The 12,465-nt window shown below is 39.3% G+C and overlaps 1 long non-coding RNA gene across 3 annotated transcripts in view; it reads left to right on the forward strand.

The window, feature by feature from the left end:
• LOC101904366 (uncharacterized) overlaps positions 1–12,465 on the forward strand; it is a 57,594-nt gene that overhangs the window by 43,217 nt on the left and 1,912 nt on the right. The gene's annotated exons all lie outside the window — the stretch shown is intronic.

A 12,465-nucleotide genomic window follows, 5' to 3' on the forward strand; every position in this document is an offset into this window, starting at 1 on the left:
TCTTCCTGGGAGTCAGATCAGCTTGGCTCTGCCAAGAGACCTACAACCAGGAGCCAACTCCCTGGGGAAGGTACACGAACCATCTTGGGCTGTAGCAACTTAACTGTAGGTCTCAGCTGGAGCAGGCACTCCCGATATATCCCAGCTGTATCTGCCATACCTTTCCCTCTCCCCAGCCCAACTGATCAAGTGAGCCCAAAAAGCTGCTACATTCCCTCCCTCATGTCTGCACTGAGAATAGACAACAGAGAGTGGCTGACAAGCAAAGGCAAGCTGAAAGCCAAAGTGTAGTACCAGGGGCTGCATGAGTAAAGGAGAGATTGTGGAATTTAGGTGCAACTGTGGACTTTGGGAAAAAGTACAAACTGGTGTCAGGCAAGATGTGAGTCTGTGCTGAACCCACACTGCCCACAACAGGTCCAGAGACCTTCCTAAAAATACTGGAGGATGTTCTGAGTAGGCAGATTGACTGGAGCACACTGTGTGAAGAGGAAAAGAAAGGAATCACAAGGACATTCTTACTACCAGTCTGTCTCTATATTTCTCTCTTTTTTTCCTCTATCCAGTAAACATCGTTATCCAGATTCAAAGGAGAAATAAAAAACTTTATAGGTAAGCAAAAGTTAAGAGAATTCAGCACCGCCAAACCAGTTTTAAAACAAATGGCAAAGGAACTTCTCTAGAAAGGACATATAAAAGAAAGAAAAGGCCTACAAAAACAAATAAAAAAATAAAATAAATGATAATAGGATCATACATATAAAGAATTACCTTAAAATATTAGTGAACTAAATGCTCCAACCAAAAGAAAGACACAGGTTGTGTGAATGGACACAAAAACAAGACCCCTATATATTCTGTCTAAAAGAGACCAACCTCAGACCTAGGGACACATACAGACTGAAAGTTAGGAGCTGGAAAAAGATATTACATTCAAATGGAAATCAAAAGAAAGCTGGAGTAGTTATATTCATGTCAGATAAAATAGAGTTTAAAATAGAGACTGTTACAAGAGACAATGAAGGATATTACATAATGATCAAGGGATCAATCCAAGGAGATATAAAAAAAATATAAATATATATGCACCCAGTGTAGGAGCACCTCAATACATAAGGCAAATGCTAACAACTATTAAAGGGGAAATCAACAGTAGCACAATATTATTGGGGACTTTAGTACTCCACTCACACCAATGGACAGATCATCCAGATACAAAATAAATGAGGAGACATGGGCTTAACTGATACATTGGACTAAGTGGACCTATGCGGCATTTCATCCAAAAACGGTAGGTTTTGCGTGTGTGTGTGTGTGTGTGTGCACATGGAGCACTCTCCAGGATAGTTCACATCTTGGGTCACAAATCAAGCACTGGTAAATTTTTAAAAATTGAAATCATCTCAAGCATCTTCCCTGACCACAGTGCTGTAAAATTAGATATCAACTACAGGGGGAAAACAAACAAACAAACAAAAATACATGGAGGTTAAACAATACACTTCTGAATAAACAAGAGGTCACTGATGAAATAAAAAAGGAGATAAAAAAAATACCTAGAAGGAAATGACAATGAAAACACCACAACTCAAGACCTATGGGATGCACTGAAAGCAGTGCTAGGAGGGAATTTTGTAACAATATAAGCCTATCTCAAGAAAGAAGAGAAATAGCAAATAAATGACCTAAGCTTAAACCTAAAGCGACTAGAAAAAGAAAAACAAAACAACTCCAAAGTTAGTAGAAGGAAAGACATCATAAAGATCAGAGCAGAAATAAATGAAAAAGAAATGAAGGGAACTATATCAAAGATCAGTAAAACTAAAAGCTGGTTCCTTTAGAAGATAAGCACATAAGACAAATCATTAGCCAGACTCATCAAGAAAAGAAAGAAGACTCAAATCAATAAAATTAGAAATAAAATATAAGTTACAACAGACAATACAGAAATAAGGACCATAAGAGACTAACTACTGTGAGCAACTATATGCTGATAAAATGGACAACCTGAAAGAAATGGACAAATTCTTAGAAAAGTATAACCATCCAAAACTGAACCAGGAAGAAAGAATATTTGAGCAGGTGATCACAAGCAGGGAAACTGGAACTGTAATGAGAAGGAAAAAAAGAAAGAAAGAAATACTCAGGGCCATATGGCTTCATAGGGAAATTCTACCAAAATTTCAGAGAAGAGCTAATACCTATCCTGCTCAAACTCTTCCAGAAAATTTCAGAGGAAGGAAAATTCCAAAACTCATTGTATGAGGTCACCATTACCCTGATATCAAAATCAAATAAAGATGCCCCCCACACACACAGAAAATTACAGGCCAATATCACTGATGAACATACATGTAAAAATCCTCAGCAAAAGTCTAGCAAACAACACATTAAAAAGACCATACATCATGATGAAGTGGGCTTTATTCCAGGGATGAAAGCATCTTTCAATATAGACAAATCAATCAATGTGATACACCATATCCTCTGTCCATGGGATTTCCGTCCTCCATCCATGGGATTTTCCAACAAGAGTACTGGAGTGGGTTACCATTTCCTTCTCCAGGAGATCTTCCAGACCCTGGGATTGAACCTAGGTCTCCCAAATTGCAGGCAGACTTTAATGTGTGAGCCACCAGGGAAGCCCCGAAGAAGGAATGTACCTCAACACTGTTGTTCAGTTGCTCAGTCATATCCAACTCTTTGCAACCCCATGGACTGCAGCACACCAGGCTTCCCTGTCCTTCACCACCTCCTGGAGCTTGCTCAAACTCACGTTCATTGAGTTGGTGATGCCATCCAACTGTCTTGTCCTCTGTCATCCTCTTCTTTTCCTGCCTTCTAATTTCCTAATATCAGGGTCTTTTCTAATGAGTCAGCTCTTCTCACCAGGTGGCCAAAGTATTGGAGTTTCAGCTTCAGCATCAGTCCTTCCAATGAATATTCAGGACTGATTTCCTTTAAGATGGACTGGTTGGACCTCCTTGCTGTCCAAGGGACTCTCAAGAGTCTTCTCCAACACCACAGTTAAAAAGAATCAATTCTTCAGTGCTCAGCCTTCTTTATGGTCCAACTCACATCCATATATGAATACTGGAAAAACCAGAGCTTTGATTAGATGGACATTTTTTGGCAAAGTAATGTCTCTGCTTTTTAATAATGTCTAGGTTTGTCATAGCTTTTCTTCCAAGAAGCATATGTCTTTTAATTTCATGGCTGCAGTTGCCATCTGCAGTGAATTTGGAACCCAAGAAAATAAAGTCTGTCACTGTTTCCATTCTTTCCCCATCTGTTTGCCATGAAGTGATGCAACTGGATGCCATGTTCTTAGTTTTTTGAATATTGAGTTTCAAGCCAGCTTTTTCACTTTCCTGTTGCACCTTCATCAAGAGGCTCTGTAGTTCTTCTTCATTTTCTGCCATAAGGGTAATGTCATCTACATATCTGAGGTTATTGACATTTCTTCTGGCAATCTTGATTCCAGCTTCTGCTTCATCCAGCCTGGCATTTTGCATGATGTACTCTGTATATCAGTTAAATTAGCAGGGTGACAATATACAGCCTTGATGTACTATTTTCCCAATTTGGAACCAGTCATTTTTTTTCCATGTCCAGTTCTAGCTACTTCTTCTTGACCTGCATGCAGGTTTCACAGGAGGCAGGTAAGGTGGTCTGGTATTCCCATCTCTTGAAGAATTTTCCACAGTTTCTGATAATCCATACAGTCCAGGCTTTAGTATAGTGAATGAAGCAGAAGTAGATGTTTTCCTGGAATTCTTGTTCATTTTCTATGATCCACCAGATGTAGGCAGTTTGATCTCTGTTTCCTCTGCCTTTTCTAAATCCAGCTTGAACGTCTGAAAGTTCTTGGTTCATGTACTGTTGAAGCCTGGCTTGTAGAATTTTGAGCATTACTGTACTAGCATGCGTTCAGTTCAGTTCAGTCGCTCAGTCATGTCCTACTCTTTGCGACCCCATGAGCCACAGCATACCAGGCCTCCCTTTCCATCACCAACTCCCAGAGTTCACCCAAAGCCATGTCTATTGAGTCACTGATGCCATCCAACTGTCTCAACCTCTGTTGTCCCCTTCTCCTCCTACCCTCAATCTTTCCCAGCATCAGAGTCTTTTCAAATGAGTCAGCTCTTCACACCAGGTGGCCAGAGTATTGGAGTTTCAGCTTCAGCATCAATCCTTCCAATGAATATTCAGGACTGATCTCCTTTAGGATGGACTGGTTGGATCTCCTTGCAGTCCAAGGGACTCTCAAGAGTCTTCTCCAACAACACAGTTCAAAAGCATCAATTATTCAGTGCTCAGCTTTCTTTATAGCCCAACTCTCACATCCACACATGACCACTGGAAAACCATAGCCTTGACTAGATGGACCTTTGTTGGCAAAGTAATGTCTGCTTTTCAATATGCAGTCTAGGTTGATCATAACTTTCCTTCCAAGGAGCAAGCGTCTTTTAATTTCATGGCTGCAATCAACATCTACAGTGATTTTGGAGCCCAGAAAAATAAAATCAGTCACTGTTTCCCCATCTATTTGCCGTGAAGTGATGGGACCAGATGCCATGATCTTAGTTTTCTGAGTGTTGAGCTTTAAACCAACTTTTTCACTCTCATCTTTCATTTTCATCAAGAGGCTCTAGTTCTTCTTCACTTTCTGCCATAAGGGTGGTGTCATCTGCATATCTGAAGTTACTGATATTTCTCTCAGCAATCTTGATTCCAGCCTGTGCTTCCTCCAGCCCAGTGTTTCTCATGATGTACTCTGCATATAAGTTAAATAAGCAGGGTGACAATATACAGCCTTGACGTACTCCTTTTCCTATTGGAACCAGTCTGTTGTTTCATGTCCAGTTCTAACTGTTGCTGCCTGACTTGCACACAAGTTTCTAAAGAGGCAGGTCAGGTGGTCTGGTATTCCCATCTCTTTCAGAATTTTCCACAGTTTATTGTGATCCACACAGTCAAATGCTTTGGCATAGTCAATAAAGCAGAAATAGATGTTTTTCTGAAACTTTCTTGCTTTTTCAATGAGCCATTGGATGTTGGCAATTTGATCTCTGGTTCCTCTGACTTCTAAAACCAGCTTGAACATCTAGAAGTTCAAAATTCATGTATTGCTGAAGCATGGCTTGGAGAATTTTAAGCATCACTTTACTAGCGTGTGAGATGAGTGCAATTGTGGAGTAGTTTCAGCATTCTTTTAAATTGCCTTTCTTTGGGAATGGAATGAAAACTCACTTTTTTCTAGTCCTGTGGCCACTGCTGAGTTTTCCAAATTTGTTGGCATATTGAGTGCAGCACTTTCACAGCATCATCTTTCACGATTTGAAATTCCATCACCTTCACTAGCTTTATTCGTAGTGATGCTTCCTGAGGCCCATTTGACTTCACACTCCAGGATGTCTGGCTCTACGTGAGTAATCACACCATCACGATTATCTGGGTCGTGAAGATCTTTTTTGTACAGTTATTCTGTGTATTCTTGCCACCTCTTCTTAATATCTTCTGCTTCTCTTAGATAACTACCATTTATGTCCTTTATTGAGCCCATCTTTGCGTGAAATGTTTCTTTGGTATCTCTAATTTTCTTGAAGAAATCTCTAGTCTTTCCCATTCTATTGTTTTCCTCTACTTCTTTGTATTGATCCCTGAGGAAGGCTTTATTATCTCTCCTTGCTATTCTTTGGAACTCTGTATTCAAATGGGTATATCTTTCCTTTTCTCCTTTCCTTTTTGCATCCCTTCTTTTCACAGCTATATGTATGGCTTCCTCAGACAGCCATTTTGCTTTTGTGCATTTCTTTTTCTTGGGGATGGTCTTGATCCCTGTCTCCTATACAATGTCACGAACCTCCATCCATAATTCATCAGGCACTCTGTCTATCAGATCTAGTCGCTTAAATCTATTTCTCACTTCCACTGTATAGTCATAAGGGATTTGATTTAGGTCATATCTGAATGGTCTGGTGGCTTTCTCTACTTTCTTAAATTTCAGTCTGAATTTGGCAATAAGAAGTTCATGATCTGAGCCACAGTCAGCTTCCAATCTTGTTTTTGCTGACTGTACAGAGCTTTTCCATCTTTGGCTGCAAATAATATAATCAGTCTTATTTCAGTGTTGACCATCTGGCGATGTCCATGTATGAGATGAGTGAAATTGTGCAGTGATTTGGACATTCTTTGACATTGCCTTTCTTTGGGATTGAAATGAAAACTGACCTTTTGCAGTCTTGTGGCCATGGCTGAGTTTTCTAAATTTTCTAGGATATTGAATGCAGCACTATGATAACATCATCTTTTAGGATTTTAAATAGTTCAACTGGAATTCCATCACCTTTACTAGTTTTTTTCATAGTGATGCTTCCTAAGTTCTACTTCACTTTATACTCCAAGATGTCTGGTTCTAAGTGAGTGATCACGCTATGGTGGTTATCTAGGTCAATAAGATCTTTTAAAAATATTTCTTCTGTGTATTCTTGCCACCTCTGTTTAATATCTTTTGCTTCTAAAGACCATATACTAGGTGGCACTAAAGTAAAGAACCCAGTGCCAATGCAGGAGACATAAGAGATGTGGGCTCGATCCCATGTCAGGAAGATCTCCTTTAAGAGGGCATGGCAATCCACTCCAGTATTCTTGCTTGGAGGATCCTACAAACAGAGGCGTCTGGCAGGCTAAAGTCCATAGGATTACAATGAATTGGACATGACTGAAGCAACTTTGCACAGCACAGAACAGTACATGAAAAACCCATAGCAGACATCATCCTTGATGGTGAAAAGCTGAAAGCATTTCCTCTAAAATCAATAACAAAACAAAAGTGACCACTCTTGCCACTAGCATTCAACATAGTTTTGGAAGTCCTAACCATGGCAATAAGAAAAGAAAAACAAAAGTAATCAAGATTGGAAAAGAAGAAGTAAAAAACTCTCAGTAGATGATATTATAGTATACATAAAAAACCCTAAAAATGCCACCGCAAATTTTCTAGTACTTATCAGTGAATATAACAAAGTTGCAGGATATAAAATTAACATACAGAAGTCTCTTGCATTCCTATATTTTAATAATGAAAAATAAGAATCAGAAATTAAGGAAAGAATAGCATTCACCATTGCAATAAAAAAAGGAAATACTGAAGAATAAATCTACCAAAAGAGACAAAAGACCTGTATGCAAAAACTAAAACACTGATGAATGAAATCAAAGATAACACAAACAAATGGAAAGGTATACCATGTTCTAGGATTGGAAGGCTCAATATTGTGAAAATGGCTATTCTACCCAAAACAATCTACAGATTCAATGCAATACTTACCCAACTACAAATGGTATTTTTCACAGAACTAGAATGAAAACTTTCACAGCTTGTATGGAAACACAAAAGGCCCTGAATATTCAAAGTGTCTTGAGAAAGAAGAATGGAGCTGGAGGAATCGACCTTCCTGACTTCAGACTCTACAAAAAGCTACAGTCATCAAATACAGTGCTGAAACAAAAACAGAAATACAGACCAATGGAACAAGCTAGAAAGCTCAGAGTTAAACCCACACAACTGTGGGCACCTTATATGTGACAAAATAAGAAAGAATATACAGTGGAGAAAGACAGTCTTTTCAATAACTGGTGCTGGGAAAACTAGAATTAAAATTAGAATCCTCCCTAATACCATACCGAAAGATAAACTCAAAATGTGTGGTTAAAGACCTAAATGTAAGACCAGAAACTATAAAATTCATAGAAGAAAACTTAGGCAGAACTCTTTTTGAAATAAATCAAAGCAAGGTCCTCTATGACGCATATCCTAGAGTAATGGAAATAAAAACAAAAGGAAACAAATGGCACCTAGTTTAACTTAAAAGCTTTTGCACCACAAAGGAAACTATAAACAAGGTAAAAAGACAACCCTCAGAATGGGAGAAAATAACAGCAAATGAAACAACTGAAAAAGGATTAATCTTCAAAACATATAAGCAACTCATTCAACTCAATAGTGGAAAAACAAACAACCCAATCAAAAGTGGACAAAAGACATAAACAGACATTTCTCCAAAGAAGACACACAGATGGCTAATGAACATTTGAAAAGGTACTAAGCATCAGCGTCACTCATTATTCAATTCGTTTCAGTTCAGTCATTCAGTCGTGTCCAACTCTATGCGACCCCTCTTTGAATCACAGCACGCCAGGCCTCCCTGTCCATCACCAACTCAAAGAGTTCACCCAAACTCATGTGCATCAAGTCGGTGATGCCATCCAGCCATCTCCTCCTCTGTCGTCCCTTCACCTCGTGCCCCCAATCCCTCCCAGCCTCAGGGTCTTTTCCAATGAGTCAACTCTTCACATGAGGTGGCCAAAGTATTGGAGTTTCAGCTTCAGCATCAGTCCTTCCAATGAACATCCAGGACTGGTCTCCTTTAGGTTGGACTGGGTGGATCTCCTTGCAGTCCAAGGGACTCTCAGGAGTCTTCTCCAACACCACAGTTCAGAAACATCAATTCTTCGGTGCTCAGCTTTCTTCACAGTCCAACTCTCACATCCATACATGACCACTGGAAAAACCATAGCCTTAACTAGATGGACCTTCATTGGCAAATTAGTATCTATGCTTTTTAATATGATATCTAGGTTGGTCATAACTTTACTTCCTCATTATTAGAGAAATTCAAATCAAAACTACAATGAGGTATCACCTCACACCTGTCAGAGTTGACACAATCAAAATCTCTACAAACAATTGAAAGGTTGTTGCTGAACCATGAAAGACTCTGGGATTCTTGGCCTCTGGAGGAGAATTCAATCCAGAGCCAGAGACAAGGCTTGATCACTTAGAGCTTTTTGTGTAATAAAGTTTTATTAAAGTATAAAAGAGATAAAGAAAGCTTCTGACAAAGACATCAGAAGGGAAAAAAGAGTGCCCCCTCGCTAGTGTTAGAAAGGGAGTTATATACTTTTTAATTAGTTATTACAATGAATCAAAAGAATGCCTGGAGATTGTAAAGATCTTACTAGACCCACTCCCATAATTTACATTTTAAGATAACAGGATTAGCCAGAAGGTTTTCAGGAAGGAGAACCTATTTGTAGGGCAGCAATGGAGACCCACCTAGATAGCATATTAAAAAGCAAAGACTACTTTGTCAACAAGGTCCATCTAGTCAAGACTATGGTTTTTCCTATAGTTATGTGTGGATGTGAAAGTTGGACTATAAATAAAGCTGACCACAGAAGAATCGATGCTTTTGAACTGTGGTGTTGGAGAAGACTCTTGAGAGTCCCTTGGACTGCAAGAAGATCCAACCAGTCCATCCTAAAGGAGATTAGTCCTGGGTGTTGATTGGAAGGACTGATGTTGAAGCTGAAACTCAAATATTTTGGGCACCTGATGTGACAAACTGACTCATTTGAAAAGACCCTGATGTTGGGAAAGATTGAAGGCAGGAGGAGAAGGGCACAACAAAAGTTGAGATGGTTAGATGGCATCACCAAGTCAATGGACATGGGTTTGGGTAAACTCTGGGAGTTGGTGATAGACAGGGAGGCCTGGTGTGCTGCAGTTCATGGGGTTGTAAAGAGTCGGACACGACTCAGAGACTGAACTGAACTGAAATGAATGGAGACACAGACAGAGAGAACAGACTTGTGGACACAGTAGGGGAAGGAGAGGATTGGATGAATTGAGAAAGTAGCATTGAAACATACATTCAGTTCAGTTCAGTCACACAGTTGTGTCCAACTCTCTGTGACCCCGTGGACTGCAGCATGCCAGGCCTCCCTGTCTATTGCCAACTCCCAGAGTTCATTGAAACTCAAGTCCATTGAGCCAGTGATGCCATCCAACCATCTCATCCTCTGTCTTCCCCTTCTCTTCCTGCCTTCAATCTTTCCCAGCATCAGGGTCTTTCAAATGAGTCAGTTTGTCACATCAGGTGGCCAAAGTATTGGAGTTTCAGCTTCAGCATCAGTCCTTCCAATGAATACCCAGGACTGATTTCCTTTAGGATGGACTGGTTGGATCTCCTTGTAGTCCAAGGGACTCTCAAGAATCTTCTCCAACACCACAGTTCAAAAGTATCAATTCTTTGGTGCTCAGCTTTCTTTATAGTCCAACTCTGACATCCATACATGACTACTGGAAAAACCATAGCTTTGACTATGTATTTAAAATAGATAGCTAGTAGTAATTTGCTGTATGATGCAGGGAGCTCAAATCCAAAGCCCTGTGACAACATATAGGAGTGGGACAAGGTGGGATGTGGGAGGGAGGTTCAAGAACTGGAGGACATGTATATCTGTGGCTGATGTATGGCAAAATGCAACACAATGTTGTAAATAAATTAGTTATTTAAATAATATGTTTCAAGAAAATATTCTAGGATGAAAAACTTGAATTTCAATATTTAAAGATCATCAAATTCCCTTAATGATGGATAAGAAGAAACTCTCTACACATGTATGATTATTAATTCTTAATAGAAATTCTAATGAAATAAGTGCAAATGAAAAGCTTAGAAGTCTTCAGAGGGAAAAACATTTCACATACAAAATATTTCCAATATGCATAGTATTGAAATTCTCAGTAGAAATTCTAAATGCTAGAAGAAGATAGAGTGATCTCCTAATAATCCAGAGGAAGAGTGATTTCAACTCAAAAGCTCACCTTTATCAAATGGGAAGATAAAGTTATCCTCAGACATGTAATGAAAATCTGAATAATTCCCATGAACCTTGGGAATATTAAAGGGTATGCTCCATTAAATTAGGAAGTAAACTGAGAAATGGAAAGTCTTGGGTTTCAGACAACAATAGATCCATGGAAGAGGGAGAAGGGGTGAAGGAGAGGAGACATTCAAGATGAGATTTGTGCAGCTAAGTAGGCAATTAGTGTGAATGGAAGTGGAGGACAGAGACTGAAGCTGGGATGGCCTAACAAGGAAAACATGGCAGAATTCTGAAGTATTTGCAATTTCTATAGGATATTTATATGCCACAGGAGCAAATTAAACAACCAAATAATACGTTAATATTAGAAATTAGACCTGATTAATCCTAGGGGTGGGGTGGGGAAAGAAAGCTGTGTCTCTAATAAAGAAGTGTAACCACAGTTTTACTGATAAGTCAGTTCTCAATATTTATACTGTTGTAGTAATATAAATATTGAATGTTAGCTTAACACCTTGCCTGTATTAATTTCCTTCTTTGTGGAAAAAATGAATAATCTTTACATGTGCCTGCTAAGTCACTTCAGTTGTGTACGACTTTGCAACCCCATGGACTGTAGCCTGCCAGGCTCCTCTGTCCATTGGCTTCTCCAGGCAAGAATACTGGAGTGGGTTGCCATGCCCTCCTCCAGGGGATCTTCTCAACCCAGAGATTGGACCCATGTATCTTAAGTCTCCTGCATTGACAGTCAGGTTCTTTACCACTAGCGCCACCTGAGAAGCTCCTATTTTAAACATAACCATGTGGCTTCCCTTGTAGCTCAGCTGGTAAAGAATCTGCCTGCAGTGGAAGAGACTCTAATTCGATTCCTGGTAAAGAATCTGCCTGCAGTGCAAGAGACTCTAATTCGATTCCTGGTAAAGAATCTGCCTGCAGTGCAAGAGACTCTGATTCGATTCCTGGGTAGAGAAGATTCCCTGGAGAAGGGATGGGCTTTCCTGTTGGCTCAGACAATAAAGCATCTGCCTGCAATGAGGGAGACGTGGTTTCAATCCCTGGGTTGGGAAGATCCCCTGAAGGAGGGTATAGCAACCCACTCCAGTATTCTTGCCCAGAGTATCCCCATGGACAAAGCAGCCTAGTGGGCTACAGTTCATGGGGTTTCAAAGAGTCCGACATGATTCAACTACTAAGCACACACACACTCTTTGTATGCCATGTGAAGAAATAAAATTTGTTTTGTTTTTCCCCTATACTATAATCTCGTCCCTAGTAGACTGTTTACATCAAACATACACACACACACACATATATATATATACACACACACACATAGCTTTCTAGAATAATATGCAAGTAAGTGTATTTTATAGCTTGGTTATATTATATGTAATTATGCACTTTCTGTATGTATTTTTTAACTGTAAATTTAATGATTCATGCTTTTCAACAAAGTAAGAAAATTCAGGTTACCATTTACATATTTGGCACTCAGGGTGTATTTCTTGTCATTTTGTCTTTTAAGAGTGATTTGTATGTTTGTGAGCTCAGTGTACATGGAGCCCTATACTCTTAAATGTGTACTATAAGTACAATGATCATAATCAAGTCATTTCTTCAGTGTGTCATTACAATGCAGATATCTGATTAAGATTAAATATTTAAAATGTCAAAAAAGTTTTGTGTGTTGTAACAATGGAATTGGGGCATAAAAATAATAAAACAGGAATTTTATATTAAGGTGCTCTGGGACAATCCAGAGGGATGGGGTGGGGAGGTGGGAAGGGG

This window comes from Bos taurus, chromosome X (assembly GCF_002263795.3).
Source record: "Bos taurus isolate L1 Dominette 01449 registration number 42190680 breed Hereford chromosome X, ARS-UCD2.0, whole genome shotgun sequence".
Taxonomy (NCBI): Eukaryota; Metazoa; Chordata; class Mammalia; order Artiodactyla; family Bovidae; genus Bos; species Bos taurus.